Raw genomic sequence first — 16,258 nt, forward strand, 5'->3', positions numbered from 1 at the left:
TCACAATTACGCGAGCCGGCCTCCTTCAACCTCTTCTCCCGTCGATTCCGTCCACCTTCACCATCGCCGTTCAACGATTCCGTCCACCATCCACCTTCGCGGCCACCATCTTCTTCCGACACATGTCAGTTGATTAAATTGCCCAATTGAAATTGAAATTGAAATTGAAATTGAAATTGTTGAACTAATTGATCAATTAAACTTTGAAATTGGTCCAATTAATAATCAATTTGAAGTTTCAATTAATCAATTTTGAGTTTTTGAAGAAACCCAGTTGAAGACGTTCCATAGTTTGTTTATATGGTCGAATCAATGATCAAATTAACAGTTGATTGATGATTGTTTGATGATTATGAGATTATATGAAGTGATTTCAGTGTTCAATTTCATGTTTACATGTGTTTAATTTCTTTTTTTTTGTAGTTTTAGAAGTTCTGAACATCCAGAACTTCTTAGAACTTCTAAACTTTTTTATCAGAACTTCTAAACTTTTTTGAACACCCAGAACTTCTTAGAACTTCTAAACTTTTTATTAAACAACCTGAACTTCTTAGAACGTATTAGAATGTTTAAATATGTTCATTTTTTTTGAACACCCAGTGCTTCGTTGAATATATTAGAACGTTTAAAGATATTATTTTTTGGTCAGAACGTCTAAAGGTATTCAGTTATGTTTCAGAATATTTAAACATAATATTTTGAACCCTAATTAGAGCTCGATTGAGTGCGCTATTTCTGCAATTCTATAATTGATTGATGAATCTAAATGCTTCTACACATTAATTCGATTGATTAAATTATCATTTTGGTGTTTATTTTGGTCAGAACGTTTAAACTTTGAGCAGAACGTTTAAACATGAACCCTAATCAGAGCTCAATTAAGTGTGTTAATCTGTATTTTCATAATCGATTGATGATTCTAAAGCCTCTTACACATCAATTCGATTGATTAAATCATCAATTTTTGATCAATTTGAAGATTTTTAATGTTCAGTGACGTTCTTTTTAATTTTGGGTTTTGACTTTTGAGATTTCATACTGTAAGTTGTGATTAGAATTTAGAAATTGGATTAGATTGAGCGACAAGTTCCGAATTTGGATCAGAGTTGATTGTAATCGACGAAATTTGATCGCAAACTACTGTTGGGTTATTTACGAAATTGCCACCGCGCGTTTTTAATCAAACGCTCTGGAATGTCGCGTACTTAATGTATGATAAGTCATTATTGTACGTTAACTCACCCCTATATTATGTAATCATTATTATATTAAGTATCTATTAAGAATACTACTCATGACTTATTGGTTTAGTGATATAAGGTCATTGCTTACAAATGTGAGGTTATGGGTTAAAATCTTTACAAGTGCAAAGTAAAAGGTGAAATTTAGGTATTAAAAAAGTTGCCAGTTAAACAAAATTTTTTTGCAAATACTACATATTTATATAATTGGAGGATAGGTGAAGCTTTGCCCCAAGCTCGTTTGAGTTCAACTTAATTAAAGTTTTTACATTTATAGATGTCATCAGTCTAGTCTTTTAGATTTAACATATTTATATTTCTTTTGCTTTTAAGTAGCAAGTGTTCTATATGAATCATGTAGAAAAAAAATAGTGTACATTCTTAATATAATATAGCGACGAATAAGCCGTCCAACACATTATTATGTGTTACATGATGAAAACTTCACTTATAACGGATTACAGAAGCTTACAAATTCACTATATTGCATATATTCAACCCCCTATTCTAAATAACTTTCATAAAGAGTAATGGCTTTGTCTTCAATGAAGTTTTGGATAAATGAATATATCTTTTCCTTCGTATATTAAGCTTTTGGAGTCTTTTGACTATTCAAATCTAGAAACAAAACGTGAGCGTATTATATATTACATGTATGATACCTTACTTAATCTTCAATCATTGATATTTCTTATACTGGTATCGTGGTAATTCACATAGACGGAATGGGGTTTGCTGCAAGAGTTGTACCAATTAAAAAAGTAGGTTTATATTTTTCATTTTTTTTTTGTTCTGTAAATATTAATTGGTGGTCCGTAAATGAAGTTGTCGTTTCGTCATCGACACAGGGATGCCCTTGGACTAAGATTACTTTCGCAACAAGTGGCGGGCGACGGTGGAGTTTCGTCGTCAGCTACACCTGCCCCTGTTCAGAGCATTTCATCGTTGACATTGCGATGCGTTTGGGTTTTGCAACAAGTGACAGGCAGGGCTGAAACTTTGTCGTCATTTGCTGCACCCACTCCTTCTCAGAGCATTTCATAACCATCATCACGACATATTTTGGCAGAAGTTATAGTGGTCATCGGCATTTGTTCAAAACATTTCGTTACAGGCGTCACCGAGAGGTGCTACAATTTTAGTTTCGAAGCAAGTGTCTTCATACTCGAAGAAACAAGACCTAGCGACGAGGCTTGGTTTTAAAAAGTTGGGGGAACCAAACCGTTATCATAGCGAACCACTTTCTTGTTACCTACAATGAACAACGGAAACCATGTCAGTATAATGTAAGGTTTCACAACTACCATACAAGTATGTGAATTTTGATTGTTATGTATGGATCTATGCATACATATTGTAACAACCTAACCCGGCTAATGCAATAATATGTCACTATTACAAAACATAGTAAACTAGAGAACTATTCATAACCATAATAAAGAGTTCAACACTCAACATTGCATTAAATTGAATTTGATTTTCTAAGAGCTCTAAAACGTACTTTTCCTCATTGCCAGTCCCTATATTTATGTAAACCTGGCGCGCATGAAAGGAAAATAAACACACGCATGAACAATTTCCTAGTGAATATATAAACAACATATTAGAAGCTTGAACGAAAAGATAATCAGACGTCAGATTAACAAAGATGATATCATAAGAAACATAATAGTAGATGCAATGTATCAAAAACTAACAAATGCCAAAAATATCAAAACAAAATATATCATAAGTATCATAATAACATACGTCAAAATTAACAGAAATAGTTATACACGATAACACATGCATGCAATAAACATAATCGTATCAACATGAAAGTATCCGTAGCCAATAATAAATATAAAAATACAAAACCAAACTTAAGATCTATAGGTAGTTACTCCTATATATCAACACCTACATGTTCTTTTTTATTTTCTTCCGTTGAAAAGTGAGAGTGTCACAAGAGTTATTTGTTTTTGAGGATAAAAATGGGAAACAAGAGAGTTTAGGGTCTTTTATGGATGCTATTCTGGTATCGTATAAAATAGTAAACAAATGCAAAAAATGTGGTTTGTACAAAACAGTAAAGCACTGCTAAAAAGCAATTTGTACAAACCATAAAGTAAAGGAAAGGCCATCATTAGTTTTTGACAAACCTTTTGTTTTATTTGTATTTTTGTTGTTTTGTACTAATACGTTTAGGTGTTTTCATTTACTGTTTTGAGTTTTATATATTGGCTAGTTATACATCAAGTGTATTGTCACATATACATATTTTTGTTATTATTTTGATTGCAAATATAGTTCTATATATAGGTAACTAATATAATAAATTATCTCTTGGGTTTATTTAAGTATATTGGGTACGTGATTGACAAAAAAAACATAGGAGAATTCTACATAAATTAATTATTAGTTAACTAGATTTAGAGCCCGTGTAATACACGGGATTATACAAATTATAAAATTACATGGAAAAAATAGTCAATTTGTCAAATCCCGAATCTTTTGATTATTTCCAAAAATGTCAATAAAAGTAAATTTGAAACCCGAATCATGTTTAAAATTCTAACTTTCACCCGTTTGACATTTTAAAGTCAACACTTTGAACCCGTAACAAATCTGACGATAAATCTATTTGTATTCTCAAACTTTAAAAAATACTCAGATTTCTCATTTTGACCCGTAACAAATTTTGACACAAATGTATTTAACTTGTATCAAACAATTTATTTACCAACTTTTGACTGTATAAATCAAATTAAAGTTTCACAAAACCCGAAACAATCCTACATAAAAAATCAAGAAATTAAATATGATAAATTTGTTACATATGAAAGTGATTGGTATATATTTACCAAATAACCGAAAAAATATATAGTTTACTAAATTGTAACATCCCGAAAATTCCAAAATAATATTAATTATATTACTTAATAATAGAGGGAAAGTTACTCGGGTTATCAGGAAATAAATAAAAGAATAGAGGTTGGTATGGGTCGGGCTAGTGTCGGGTAATGGACGTGGGTTATGGACTTGGATTAATAGAGATGGGTTAAATGAGAATGGGCCTTAGGTCCATGGGATTTCAGGGGTATAAATATCCCCTAAACCCCAAAATATTTTTCATATTTCACCAAACTCCCTAACACACACATACCCACTAACTTCGCCGGAACCGGCTGAGCCAAGGGAAGAATCGGGCAGGTCCGAGAGAGAGCGATTAGTTGTGTTAACCAGTTAAACAAGATCCAAACAAGCTCAAAAAGGTATGATTCTTGACCTTTAAGGTTTAAAGATCCAAGCTTTTTAGTGTATAAGCGACCGAAGATGGTCGGGAAGCGTAGTGGGTGATATTGAACCATAGCAAGGGTGTTAAAAACGCTCAAAATGCTGGAAAGAAACCGAACAGCGGCTGTCTGGGTAACTTCGCCTGCATCTGGGCAACTTCGCCTTCAACGCGATGAACTTCGCCTGCAAGTTAAGTTCGCCTGATGAACTTCGCCTGCAAGCTAAGTTCGCCTAATGGCAACTTCGCTGTAAAGTTAAGTTCGCCTAACTGGTAACTTCGCCTGAGGCCAAGTTCGCCTGATGACAACTTCGCCTGAAGCCAAGTTCGCCTGATGGCAACTTCGCTGTAAAGCTAAGTTCGCCTAGCTGGTAACTTCGCCTACAGCTAAGTTCGCCTAAGGTTAACTTCGCCTAGAGCTAAGTTTGATTAGAAAATAAATTAAAAAGCGATAAGTTAAGTAAGCCACTACTAGGCCACCAGATTAGATCAGGCGAGTATTGATACGTGTAACTTGTACAGTCAGCCGAGCTCAGATAGAGAAGGGATTTACAGCTATCAGAAAAAGAAGCAGAATTCAGGTGAGTTTCTAGCCCCATTTATGTGTTACGTTTTCGGGGCTGTGTGCATACTCAATATGTTTGTTAATACACTTATCCTAAGAGATAAGTGTATGCCTTATATGGATAATGTGAAATATATGAATGATTGCTTGACGGTACGTGAACGATCTTCGGATATTGCACGTATCGTCAAGGGAAGTGACTAGCTCCTTACATGGATATTAAATAATAAAGTATAGTGTTCCTTTTATGGAAGGTATAGTGTTCCTTTTATGGAAGGTATAGTGTTCCTTTTATGGATAGTAAAGTGTTCCTTCTATGGATAGTATAGTGTTCCTCCTATGGAAATTATATATGGTAGGGTAATGGTAATGGTTCTTTTAATAAATATTACGTGACGATCCTCCTATGGATATTTATACAAGGTTAAGGTAGTAATATGTGTCTTCGGATACGGGAAGTAATATATGGGAATAAATTGTATGATACCTGATTAACTAGAACTCACTCAGCGTAGCTGACTTTTAGTATGCACGCAGGTGAGCCGATTATAGAGCTAGCAAGAGGATGACGCATGGCATGGATTGAACGGCTGGCATCTAAAGAAAGAAGTAAAGATGTTTTGAATATAACGTTTTGTGATATGGTATCAAAGAAAAGATTTAATGTTTTGTAACAAATGATTGATGTTTTATATTCCGCGAAAAGTTTTAATAAACTCTGATTTGAAGGACTGTGTTTATGAGTAAATCCGACGCTAAAGTAGGGCCACCGGGTTCGGGGCCTTACAAGTTGGTATCAGAGCATAAGTTCGAGAGATTTAAGCATCCTACATGCTTAGACTCGAACAGAGAATGGGATTTAAGTAAGAAAAGAAAGAAGATGCCAGTTCAAGAATGCCATGTGTCGCTCAAGCAAAAATCAGTAAAGGTAAGGTGTATGATTAAATGATATATGTTAATGAGAAGGAAAAGATACGTGAACGATAAGGATAGAAGTAATTGATTGTTTGATTTGACTAACTGCTTAAGTAGAACCAGCACAAATAGACTCATAAAGGGAAGCGAATAGGACACGGAAAGCAACGTGATCAGCTAGTCACAGCTGGCCACTGTTATTACCTGTTAGCCTTGCTATCCTTGTACTAAATAGTTCCTTGAGTGATGATGTTTGTGTTGTCCCTTTAAGAATACTGATGGCTGGAGCTGGAGAAGTTGTGGGAACTGGGGGTCGCACTGGACGTCGTGGCAGGTCTCGTCTTGTCTGGCAACCCTCGGTAGAAGAAGCTTCCCACACCGAAGATGAAGGGAGCGCCGCTGGAGGAGACCAGAACAACATCGAAGAAGTTCAACTTAGCCCTGCAGTTCAAGCGGCCATTGTTCAAGCTGTAGTTGCTGCTGTGAAGAACCTGAATCCCGAAGGATCTGCTGGAAGCCGTGAACGAACCGTTGAAGGGGCAGGTGGTAATAATAGAAAGGATGACGAGAAGGAAAGGGGTGACTCGAGTGAGGTAAAGTCTGTGAAAGATGATGTTAGGAAGAGGGGCCGAGGCGGTTGCAACTATAAGTCCTTCAAAGGTTGTGACCCGCCTAAGATGACTGGTTTAGGAGACGCAATCGCTACTCTTCAGTGGATAACCGCCATGGATAAGGTTATCCGCATTAGCGAGTGCCGTCCTGACCAAGCTGTCGGTTATGCCACTCAATCTTTTGAAGATGAGGCTATGTATTGGTGGGAGAGTGTGGAGCAGAGGAAGACCCGTGAAGAGATCAAGGCGATGAGTTGGAATGACCTAAAGGACATGGTGATGAAGAGGTTCTGCGCTGATACAGAAGTTGAAAGAGTGGAGATGAAGTTTCTGAATTTGAAAGCGGGAGGGATGACACAACGGGAGTATACTACTGAATTCAACCGCATGTCTAGGTTGGTACCTGACATGGTGAACACCGAAGCTAAAAGGATCAAGTGTTATGTAAGGGGACTTCCACGGAATGTTCGCACTTTGGTTAAGTCTAGTAAGCCCGCAACATTTGACTCGGTCGTGGAATTGGCCGAGATGATTTATGAGGACCTTGCCAACTGTGAAGGGGAGAAGATGGAACCGAAGAAAAAGAACCCAACCCCAGAACCAGAGAAAGCCAATGAGGTGGATCCACTCAAAAAGAAGGCAAGGCAAGAGGGGTTCACTGCTTGTGAAAAATGTGGGAAGAGACACCCCGGAGAGTGCAGAAAGGGATTAGGTGTTTGCTACAGGTGTGGAAGAGCAGGACATTCCTCTTGGGAATGTAATGATTACCATAGGTGTCACAACTGTGGAGGACGTGGGCACCTAGCAAGGGATTGTAAGAAGCCAAAGGGAGGACATGAAGGAGAGAAGAGTGCTTGAGGTTTAACAGATTCCTCCGTATGCTTAGAGAAGCCATTCAAGAAGGCTAGATGCTAGCCATAAGTATTAAATCTATGTGTAACTTATTGATGACTCGATGCGTGTTGATTTATGTTGAAATTTAGACTGGTGTTTATTAATTATGGTACGAATTGTCTGAATGCATGTTAGTCATGATAAATTGACGTGTTGTGATAGAGTGTCGACTTAGGCTTTAGCATTAATATGATATAAGACAAAGCCTCTTAAAGATCGAAACGACACTTGGTACATTGAGGGCCTCATGGACAAGCTACCTTAAATAGCTAATACACGTGACCACCATTCGATGACTGCAAAGTCGGAAGTAAGAAGGGTAACTCAGAAAACGAAGGCGATTCAATAAAGCGCGTAAATATAAGAAGTTTTCCTTTTATAGGGAATAAGTTAGGTTTCGGGGACGAAACCTCTTTAAGGAGGGAAGACTTGTAACATCCCGAAAATTCCAAAATAATATTAATTATATTACTTAATAATAGAGGGAAAGTTACTCGGGTTATCAGGAAATAAATAAAAGAATAGAGGTTGGTATGGGTCGGGCTAGTGTCGGGTAATGGACGTGGGTTATGGACTTGGATTAATAGAGATGGGTTAAATGAGAATGGGCCTTAGGTCCATGGGATTTCAGGGGTATAAATATCCCCTAAACCCCAAAATATCTTTCATATTTCACCAAACTCCCTAACACACACATACCCACTAACTTCGCCGGAACCGGCTGAGCCAAGGGAAGAATCGGGCAGGTCCGAGAGAGAGCGATTAGTTGTGTTAACCAGTTAAACAAGATCCAAACAAGCTCAAAAAGGTATGATTCTTGACCTTTAAGGTTTAAAGATCCAAGCTTTTTAGTGTATAAGCGACCGAAGATGGTCGGGAAGCGTAGTGGGTGATATTGAACCATAGCAAGGGTGTTAAAAACGCTCAAAATGCTGGAAAGAAATCGAACAGCGGCTGTCTGGGTAACTTCGCCTGCATCTGGGCAACTTCGCCTTCAACGCGATGAACTTCGCCTGCAAGTTAAGTTCGCCTGATGAACTTCGCCTGCAAGCTAAGTTCGCCTAATGGCAACTTCGCTGTAAAGTTAAGTTCGCCTAACTGGTAACTTCGCCTGAGGCCAAGTTCGCCTGATGACAACTTCGCCTGAAGCCAAGTTCGCCTGATGGCAACTTCGCTGTAAAGCTAAGTTCGCCTAGCTGGTAACTTCGCCTACAGCTAAGTTCGCCTAAGGTTAACTTCGCCTAGAGCTAAGTTTGATTAGAAAATAAATTAAAAAGCGATAAGTTAAGTAAGCCACTACTAGGCCACCAGATTAGATCAGGCGAGTATTGATACGTGTAACTTGTACAGTCAGCCGAGCTCAGATAGAGAAGGGATTTACAGCTATCAGAAAAAGAAGCAGAATTCAGGTGAGTTTCTAGCCCCATTTATGTGTTACGTTTTCGGGGCTGTGTGCATACTCAATATGTTTGTTAATACACTTATCCTAAGAGATAAGTGTATGCCTTATATGGATAATGTGAAATATATGAATGATTGCTTGACGGTACGTGAACGATCTTCGGATATTGCACGTATCGTCAAGGGAAGTGACTAGCTCCTTACATGGATATTAAATAATAAAGTATAGTGTTCCTTTTATGGAAGGTATAGTGTTCCTTTTATGGAAGGTATAGTGTTCCTTTTATGGATAGTAAAGTGTTCCTTCTATGGATAGTATAGTGTTCCTCCTATGGAAATTATATATGGTAGGGTAATGGTAATGGTTCTTTTAATAAATATTACGTGACGATCCTCCTATGGATATTTATACAAGGTTAAGGTAGTAATATGTGTCTTCGGATACGAGAAGTAATATATGGGAATAAATTGTATGATACCTGATTAACTAGAACTCACTCAGCGTAGCTGACTTTTAGTATGCACGCAGGTGAGCCGATTACAGAGCTAGCAAGAGGATGACGCATGGCATGGATTGAACGGCTGGCATCTAAAGAAATAAGTAAAGATGTTTTGAATATAAAGTTTTGTGATATGGTATCAAAGAAAAGATTTAATGTTTTGTAACAAATGATTGATGTTTTATATTCCGCGAAAAGTTTTAATAAACTCTGATTTGAAGGACTGTGTTTATGAGTAAATCCGACGCTAAAGTAGGGCCACCGGGTTCGGGGCCTTACATAAATTAACTTAAAAAATAAATTGATAGATTTAAAACATATATTTATAATTTATAAATTTATATGACAAATGTGTATATATAATATAAACATAATGTAAAAGGAAAGTAAATATAACATACATTAGGGTCAATTAAGATCTTGGTTTTGGAGGGAAAAATGTTATGAGGTTTAACCATAAACTGACATGTGTCACAGTTATTTTCTTTTATTAGAATAGGTAGATATATTTTCTTTTTTTATGCAATCCTATAAATCCATATTTTAAACTTCTAATTAAGGTTACAAAACAATTTTAAAGTTATTGAGCATATGTATGTTCTATAAGTTTATGAGGTTAAGAAAGGATATGTAGCTATAAGTGAAGCAAATAACATTTTGTCTATAGATTAAAGAATGAGTAAAGACACATGGTATCAATGATCCCAAAGCATACACTTTAATTCTTATTCACTAAGAGGTTATTTTAAATATTTGTTTTTTAGTTTTAGTTTAACATTTTTTGATGGTTGTATTTTAATTTTTTCTTAATATTCATAACACATTTAAACCTGATTAAATACAGAATTTGACCAATTAGCAACAAACTTTTAAATCTTTCTATACTCTTCAACCTCAACAAACATTTTTATTTTCTTATATTTGACCATTTTTTTAATTATGCCTAAATGTCAAAATTAATGTTTAAAATAAACACACCATTTTATTATTTCAAAAATAATAAAACTTTTCATATGTTTTGGAGGTTGACTAATTAACCAATTTGATTTTAAAATTTTTATAATTATGTCGAAATTATCTATTACAATTCAACTATACTAAATATGTTTTTTTGAAAATTTACTAATTTTTTTTATTCATAAAAATGAACCTTAGCTTTAGATTTAATAGATCTAACTACAAAGTCATTGAATGTCTCTTATCCAAATATAAAACAAAAATTATTTTATAATAATTTGTATATTTATTTATTACAGTTTTATATAATTATATGTTTTTATTCATATACAAAGCATGTGTGTATTTTTTAACTTCATTCAAAAGTTTATTAACAAATACTATAATTATGATTTGTCAAATTCTAACAATATAATCTAATTGTAGTAGTATCCCAATATCAACAAACATTATTTGACCAATTTTCAATGACACCTAAAACATTTTGATGATTTCCAATAACAGAAAAATTTTTCACTTTTTTTATTTGACCAATTTATAATTATTTTTAAATGTCAAGATGCATGCCTAAAATAAACCACACATTTTTCGATAACCATTTTATAATCATAGCTCATTGTCTCTTGAAACTAACAAATTCAAATACGAGCCAGTCATGAGCAATATTTAACGAAAAACTAGCTTAAAAGAAAGTTTATGGAATATGTATAATTTACCAAAACAAATATAACCTTTTAAAGTTAAATGTTAGACATTTTAATTCAAAAAATGATTTTTTTTCTTGATGGTAAGTTACTAACTATATATTTTTTCAAGTTTGACATTTGTTAGAAGTAATTCGAATTTGCAGCAGCCAAGTCCAAGAGATTCGCAATACAAACTTTATCATTCATTCCAAATTTTATACTGTTTAGACGAATGTGTGGGTTATTAGTTTACTTGTAATCGTCTTTGTATTTACACATATAATCTTATATATCCACTATAATTGATTATTTGTGCTTAATAATCATCATCTTTAATGTTAATGATACATTCCAATCATTTATACATTTATTTATTTCTGTTTTTAACAATCGAATTTGAGAACTCTTTTGTAGTAATTTGAACTACTTACTAGCAATTTTAACGGTAACATTTTATTTTAAACACGTTAATACACTATATTGCATTTAAATATAATTTTTTTTATTAAATAAAATATAGTAAATAAAAATTAATATGTTATTAACTAAAATGTAGGTACTTGTAACAGAAAATTATAAACGATTTTTAATATATTTATTATTAACTACATTATACCTTTTAATAAACAAATTTTAAATAACATTGAATAAACGCTTACACTTTTTCTTTTTCTATTTTCTTTTTTAAAATGATACGAAACATAATTTTCAGTTAACCAATACTATTTTATTTTCTTAAAACCAATTAAAATATATGTTTTAATAAAGATGCGTATACAAATCAATTTATGTTAATTAGAGGCGCAAAAATATTTCTCCATTATTGTTTTTACTTATATTTGGTTAATATATTGTTTCCATACTTTACAAGAAAGTTTACAAATTTAATTGTGGTCCATATAAAAAATCACGTTTTTGGTTTTTAAGTAAGATTATACCAATTATTTTTTATATTTTAATTCGAACTAAAATTTTTATAAAAACATTATGCTAAATAAAATCAAAAAGGCCAAAATAATTTTGACTCATAGATTGGTTCTAAAAGTCAGTGTGCCAATAATGTTACTAAGGAATATGGATCAGAAGAACGGTTTGTATGATGGAACTAGATTGCGAGTAATTAATTTGGGTAAGCGTTTTATTGTAGTAAAAGTTATTTTAGGTACTAATACTGCTTATCGCACTTATAATTTGTGACAATTGCAAATTTTAGGTTAACTCTGTTAACTAAACCCAGTTAAATCCTGTTGACTATGTCTATAAACTCAGTTAGTTCTGTTAACTATGAGTATGAACTCTTGTACATGTGATGTCATGTATGCGTATATTTAGGTCAACGTGTCATTGGTGACTTAAACAAGAATAAGTGGATAATCATAACTAGAATAACAAACTAGTCATGCATGTTATAATAAATAAGTTATGTAACATGTATGATAAGTATAATGTGCTATGTGATTAATATGTTATATTATGGTTATTACATGATTATGTGATTGTAAGTAAGCTAAATGATTAAATAGGTTATATTATATGTCATGTAACATGTTTGTTATTTAAATGGAACCTTAGGTTATGATGCATAGAAAATATTTATAAATTATGTAGCATGTTACAAATGAATTAATAAAAGATAACCTAAGTATTACTTTCATTAAATCAACAATAATGAGTTGTTAATAGGAAAATAGGTTACAAACTATTGATTAACAAGACTTTTCCTTTCCCTTTTCCTCTCTCTTTGGCCGTGATACTCACACACACACACATACTCTCATTTTCTTTCATACAAACAATCATCTTCTAGTATTTTCTCCATAACACAAGAGTTGGTGATTTTGGTAAACAAGGGTTTAAGCATTTGATCAAGCAAAGTGAGTAGATTATTATATTTATATGTTTCTTTTTCTTTTAATTCATATGAACCTTGTATCCAAATGGTTGGATCATGAAAGGGGATGATCAAAGTTTGACAAATAAAAAGGATTTTTGTATGAGTCTTGATTAATATTTTGAGTCCTTTATAAATACTTGTGTTCTTATTATGAAATCAAATGGATAAAAATAAGACATGCAATTTGATTTGGTAAGAATGTTTCTTGATGATTGTTGAATCAAAGGATAGAAAAGTTGTGATTTGTAGTTGATTGTGGTTAAAACTGCTTGCTGGCAGACTTGGTGTCTCGGATTGTATTGTGAATAAATTGATGATATGTTTGAGTTTTTGATCGATTTTTGATTATATGAACATGTACTTTGAATCTAGTTTTCAGAAAGTCTGAAATCTTAATTTTTGGACACTGTTTGAATACTTTTTATTAATTTACAAAATCAGGATGCAAATCTAAATTAGAGAAAATAATTCTGAGTTGAGTTGTAAATTTCATAACTTAATGATAAAAATAGATATGGGTATAATTCTACTTCTAGGATGTTGTAAATTGAATTAGGAATCTAGTACAATTGGTCTTGCATCAATTGGACAAATATGGAATTTTTGACAAATTTTTGATTACTGCTGTGTTGTTGTAGAAATATAAATCATGTTGTTGTAGTATATGAATATTCTGGACGAATTGGCAAATCCAAAAATTGTGAGAAAAATATATGTTGAACCTAATACTGATGTGTACATGTGTGATTTATTTGGTAATTTAATTGTGAGTTTTGATTGATGAGAAAAATCGGTTTAGGTGGTATAAATTGTTAAAGGTGATAAAGGTGTTGGTTGAATTGAGATAATTGCAAATTGTGATATGTTAGTTGTGGTAAATTAGAACTTTGACTTTTTAAGTCAACTTAGAACTAGTTGACTAAATAGTTAGTCTTGCTTGTGATGTTGTGAAAGTGTATTGATCATAGAATTGCAAGGAATATGGCTAATTGTGTATACTTGATGATTGATTAAGTGTGACTAGAATTATAAGGTAAACATTCTAAGTCCAACCATTTAGTCAAAGGTCAATATTTTAGTCAAAGGTCAAAACTTTAGTCAAAGTCAACTTTAGTCAAAGTCAATAAAAGTCAAACTTTGGTCAAAAGTCTTTTTGAAAACAATGGGAGATTGTTGGATACTAGTGGTTCTAGGAACCATCCCACAAGTTACTTACGTACTTGCATTTTTAGGGTCTTAGCACGTGACGCATTTACTTCGGTCGGATTTGTGTAATACCCGAAGCACCAACAAGGTGAGTTTACGGCCCCACTTTTATACCTTTCCTTTGGGGGAGGAAACATGCAAAACTGTTTTACTTTACTTGCTCTAAATCTTTACACAACCGTTTGGTTGCTTATAACGTAGTGTTTCTTTGCCATGGAAAGTCCTCACGAACATCGGACCGTTAACTAAGGTTAACTGGCGTGGTAAATTTAAATAGTACTATTGGGTTTGACAAACCCCACCCTGCATTATTCTCGACTGGAGGTCGAACGGGGTGTAACTTTGACCAAACATTGTTAAGTTTTGGCAATACTTGACTTGAGGCAATAACCAGTCAGCTTCGGTCGTGATGGAAACATAACACTATGCGGCAACAAGTTAACTAAGTGTAGTTAACCATGGGCCACTTTTATTTATAAATGTTTATGAATTGATAGAGCATAACTTACTTTGAAAACCTGTGATCTCACCAACCATGTGTTGACTCTTTTTAGCATGTTTTCATCAGGTCACTAGCAAGCACTTGGATTAGGATAACATTGCATGCATGGACTCGCATTGGTTTAAGTTTGAAAACATTTATTTGATATTGGTTTTGCGCTTGTAGCGCCATGAATTATTTAAACTTGTTTGGGAGATGGCTCCCGCACTTTGTTTAGCTTCCGCACTAGCACTTAAGTACTCTAAACATTTATTTTGATTTGTTAAAACTTTTAAGACCATGTAGATGTCGTTTGGTGTGATTAATGTGTTCGGATCCTGGTTTGTCACCCGCCTTACGGTAAAACTCCGTTAGTGGAAATTTGGGGGTGTGACATAATTCGTTATGGTCTAACAACTTCAGATAAGAAACTTTCGTTTAAATTGAAGAGAATGTAGTTTTTTCCAGTTGTATTCTGTTTTGAAATGACCATTAACAAAAGTCAAGGTCAATCTCTAGCGAGAGTTGACATATATCTCACACACCCGATGTTTACACATTGACAACTCTATGTAGCTTTATCAAGAGCGAAGAGTGGTGTTAAAATTCTTATATTAAACAATGAAGACAAAGTTACAAATAAAGTAAATATGGTTTTCAAGGAAGTCTTTTTAGTAGCTTATGAATTTTACATTTTTAACTTTTGTTATATTTTCAAAGATTGTAATTTGAATGTTGTTTGGGTTTATCTTTGTATTTCACAATCATTTGTTTTCGTACCAATATTATTTACAACTTAAAGTATGTTGTCGTCTCGAATAACATATAACAACTTATGTTGTCCTTACAAATGACATGTGTTTGTTCAAAAATTTAAATATTACCACCCGTGTCGTACACGGGTTAATAACCTAGTAAAATAGTAAAAAAATGCAAAAAATGTGGTTTGTATAAAACAGTAAGAGCATTCTCATCTCATTCCTCGTCCTTATCCCTATAATTACACTAAAAACACTACATTTCTCTCTCCTGTTCAATTAAATAATATTTTTAATACCTTTATCATTACAGTTTTCTCTCTCCTCTACTCACAACCAATCCAACAAATATTAAAAAATAAATAGGGGCAAACAATGTTTCCTCAAATTTACAAAAAATCACTACATTTTTCTCTCCACCCTATAATTTACACTTACAACCACTCAAAATCTCACCCTATAATTTACATACTCTCCTCACATAAAGTTAGGGATGGGATGTGAATGCTCTAAAGCACTGCTAAAATGCAATTTGTACAAACCATAAAGTAAAGGAAAGGCCATCATTAGTTTTTAACAAACCTTTTGTTTTATTTGTATTTTTGTTGTTTTGTACTAATACGTTTAGGTGTTTTCTTTTACTGTTTTGAGTTTTATATATTGGCTAGTTATACATCAAGTGTATTGTCATATATACATATTTTTGTTATTATTTTGATTGCAAATATAGTTCTCTAGAGTGTATATATAGGTAACTAATATAATAAATTATCTCTTGAGTTTATTTAAGTATATTGGGTACGTGATTGACAAAAAAACATAGGAGAATTCTACAAAAGATATATATAAAAGAATTTGTGTCTCGTGTACATAAA

The sequence above is a fragment of the Bidens hawaiensis genome, unplaced genomic scaffold (genome assembly GCF_021521415.1).
Source record: "Bidens hawaiensis isolate Kalapana, Puna unplaced genomic scaffold, B.hawaiensis_p1.1 tig00015929_1, whole genome shotgun sequence".
Taxonomy (NCBI): Eukaryota; Viridiplantae; Streptophyta; class Magnoliopsida; order Asterales; family Asteraceae; genus Bidens; species Bidens hawaiensis.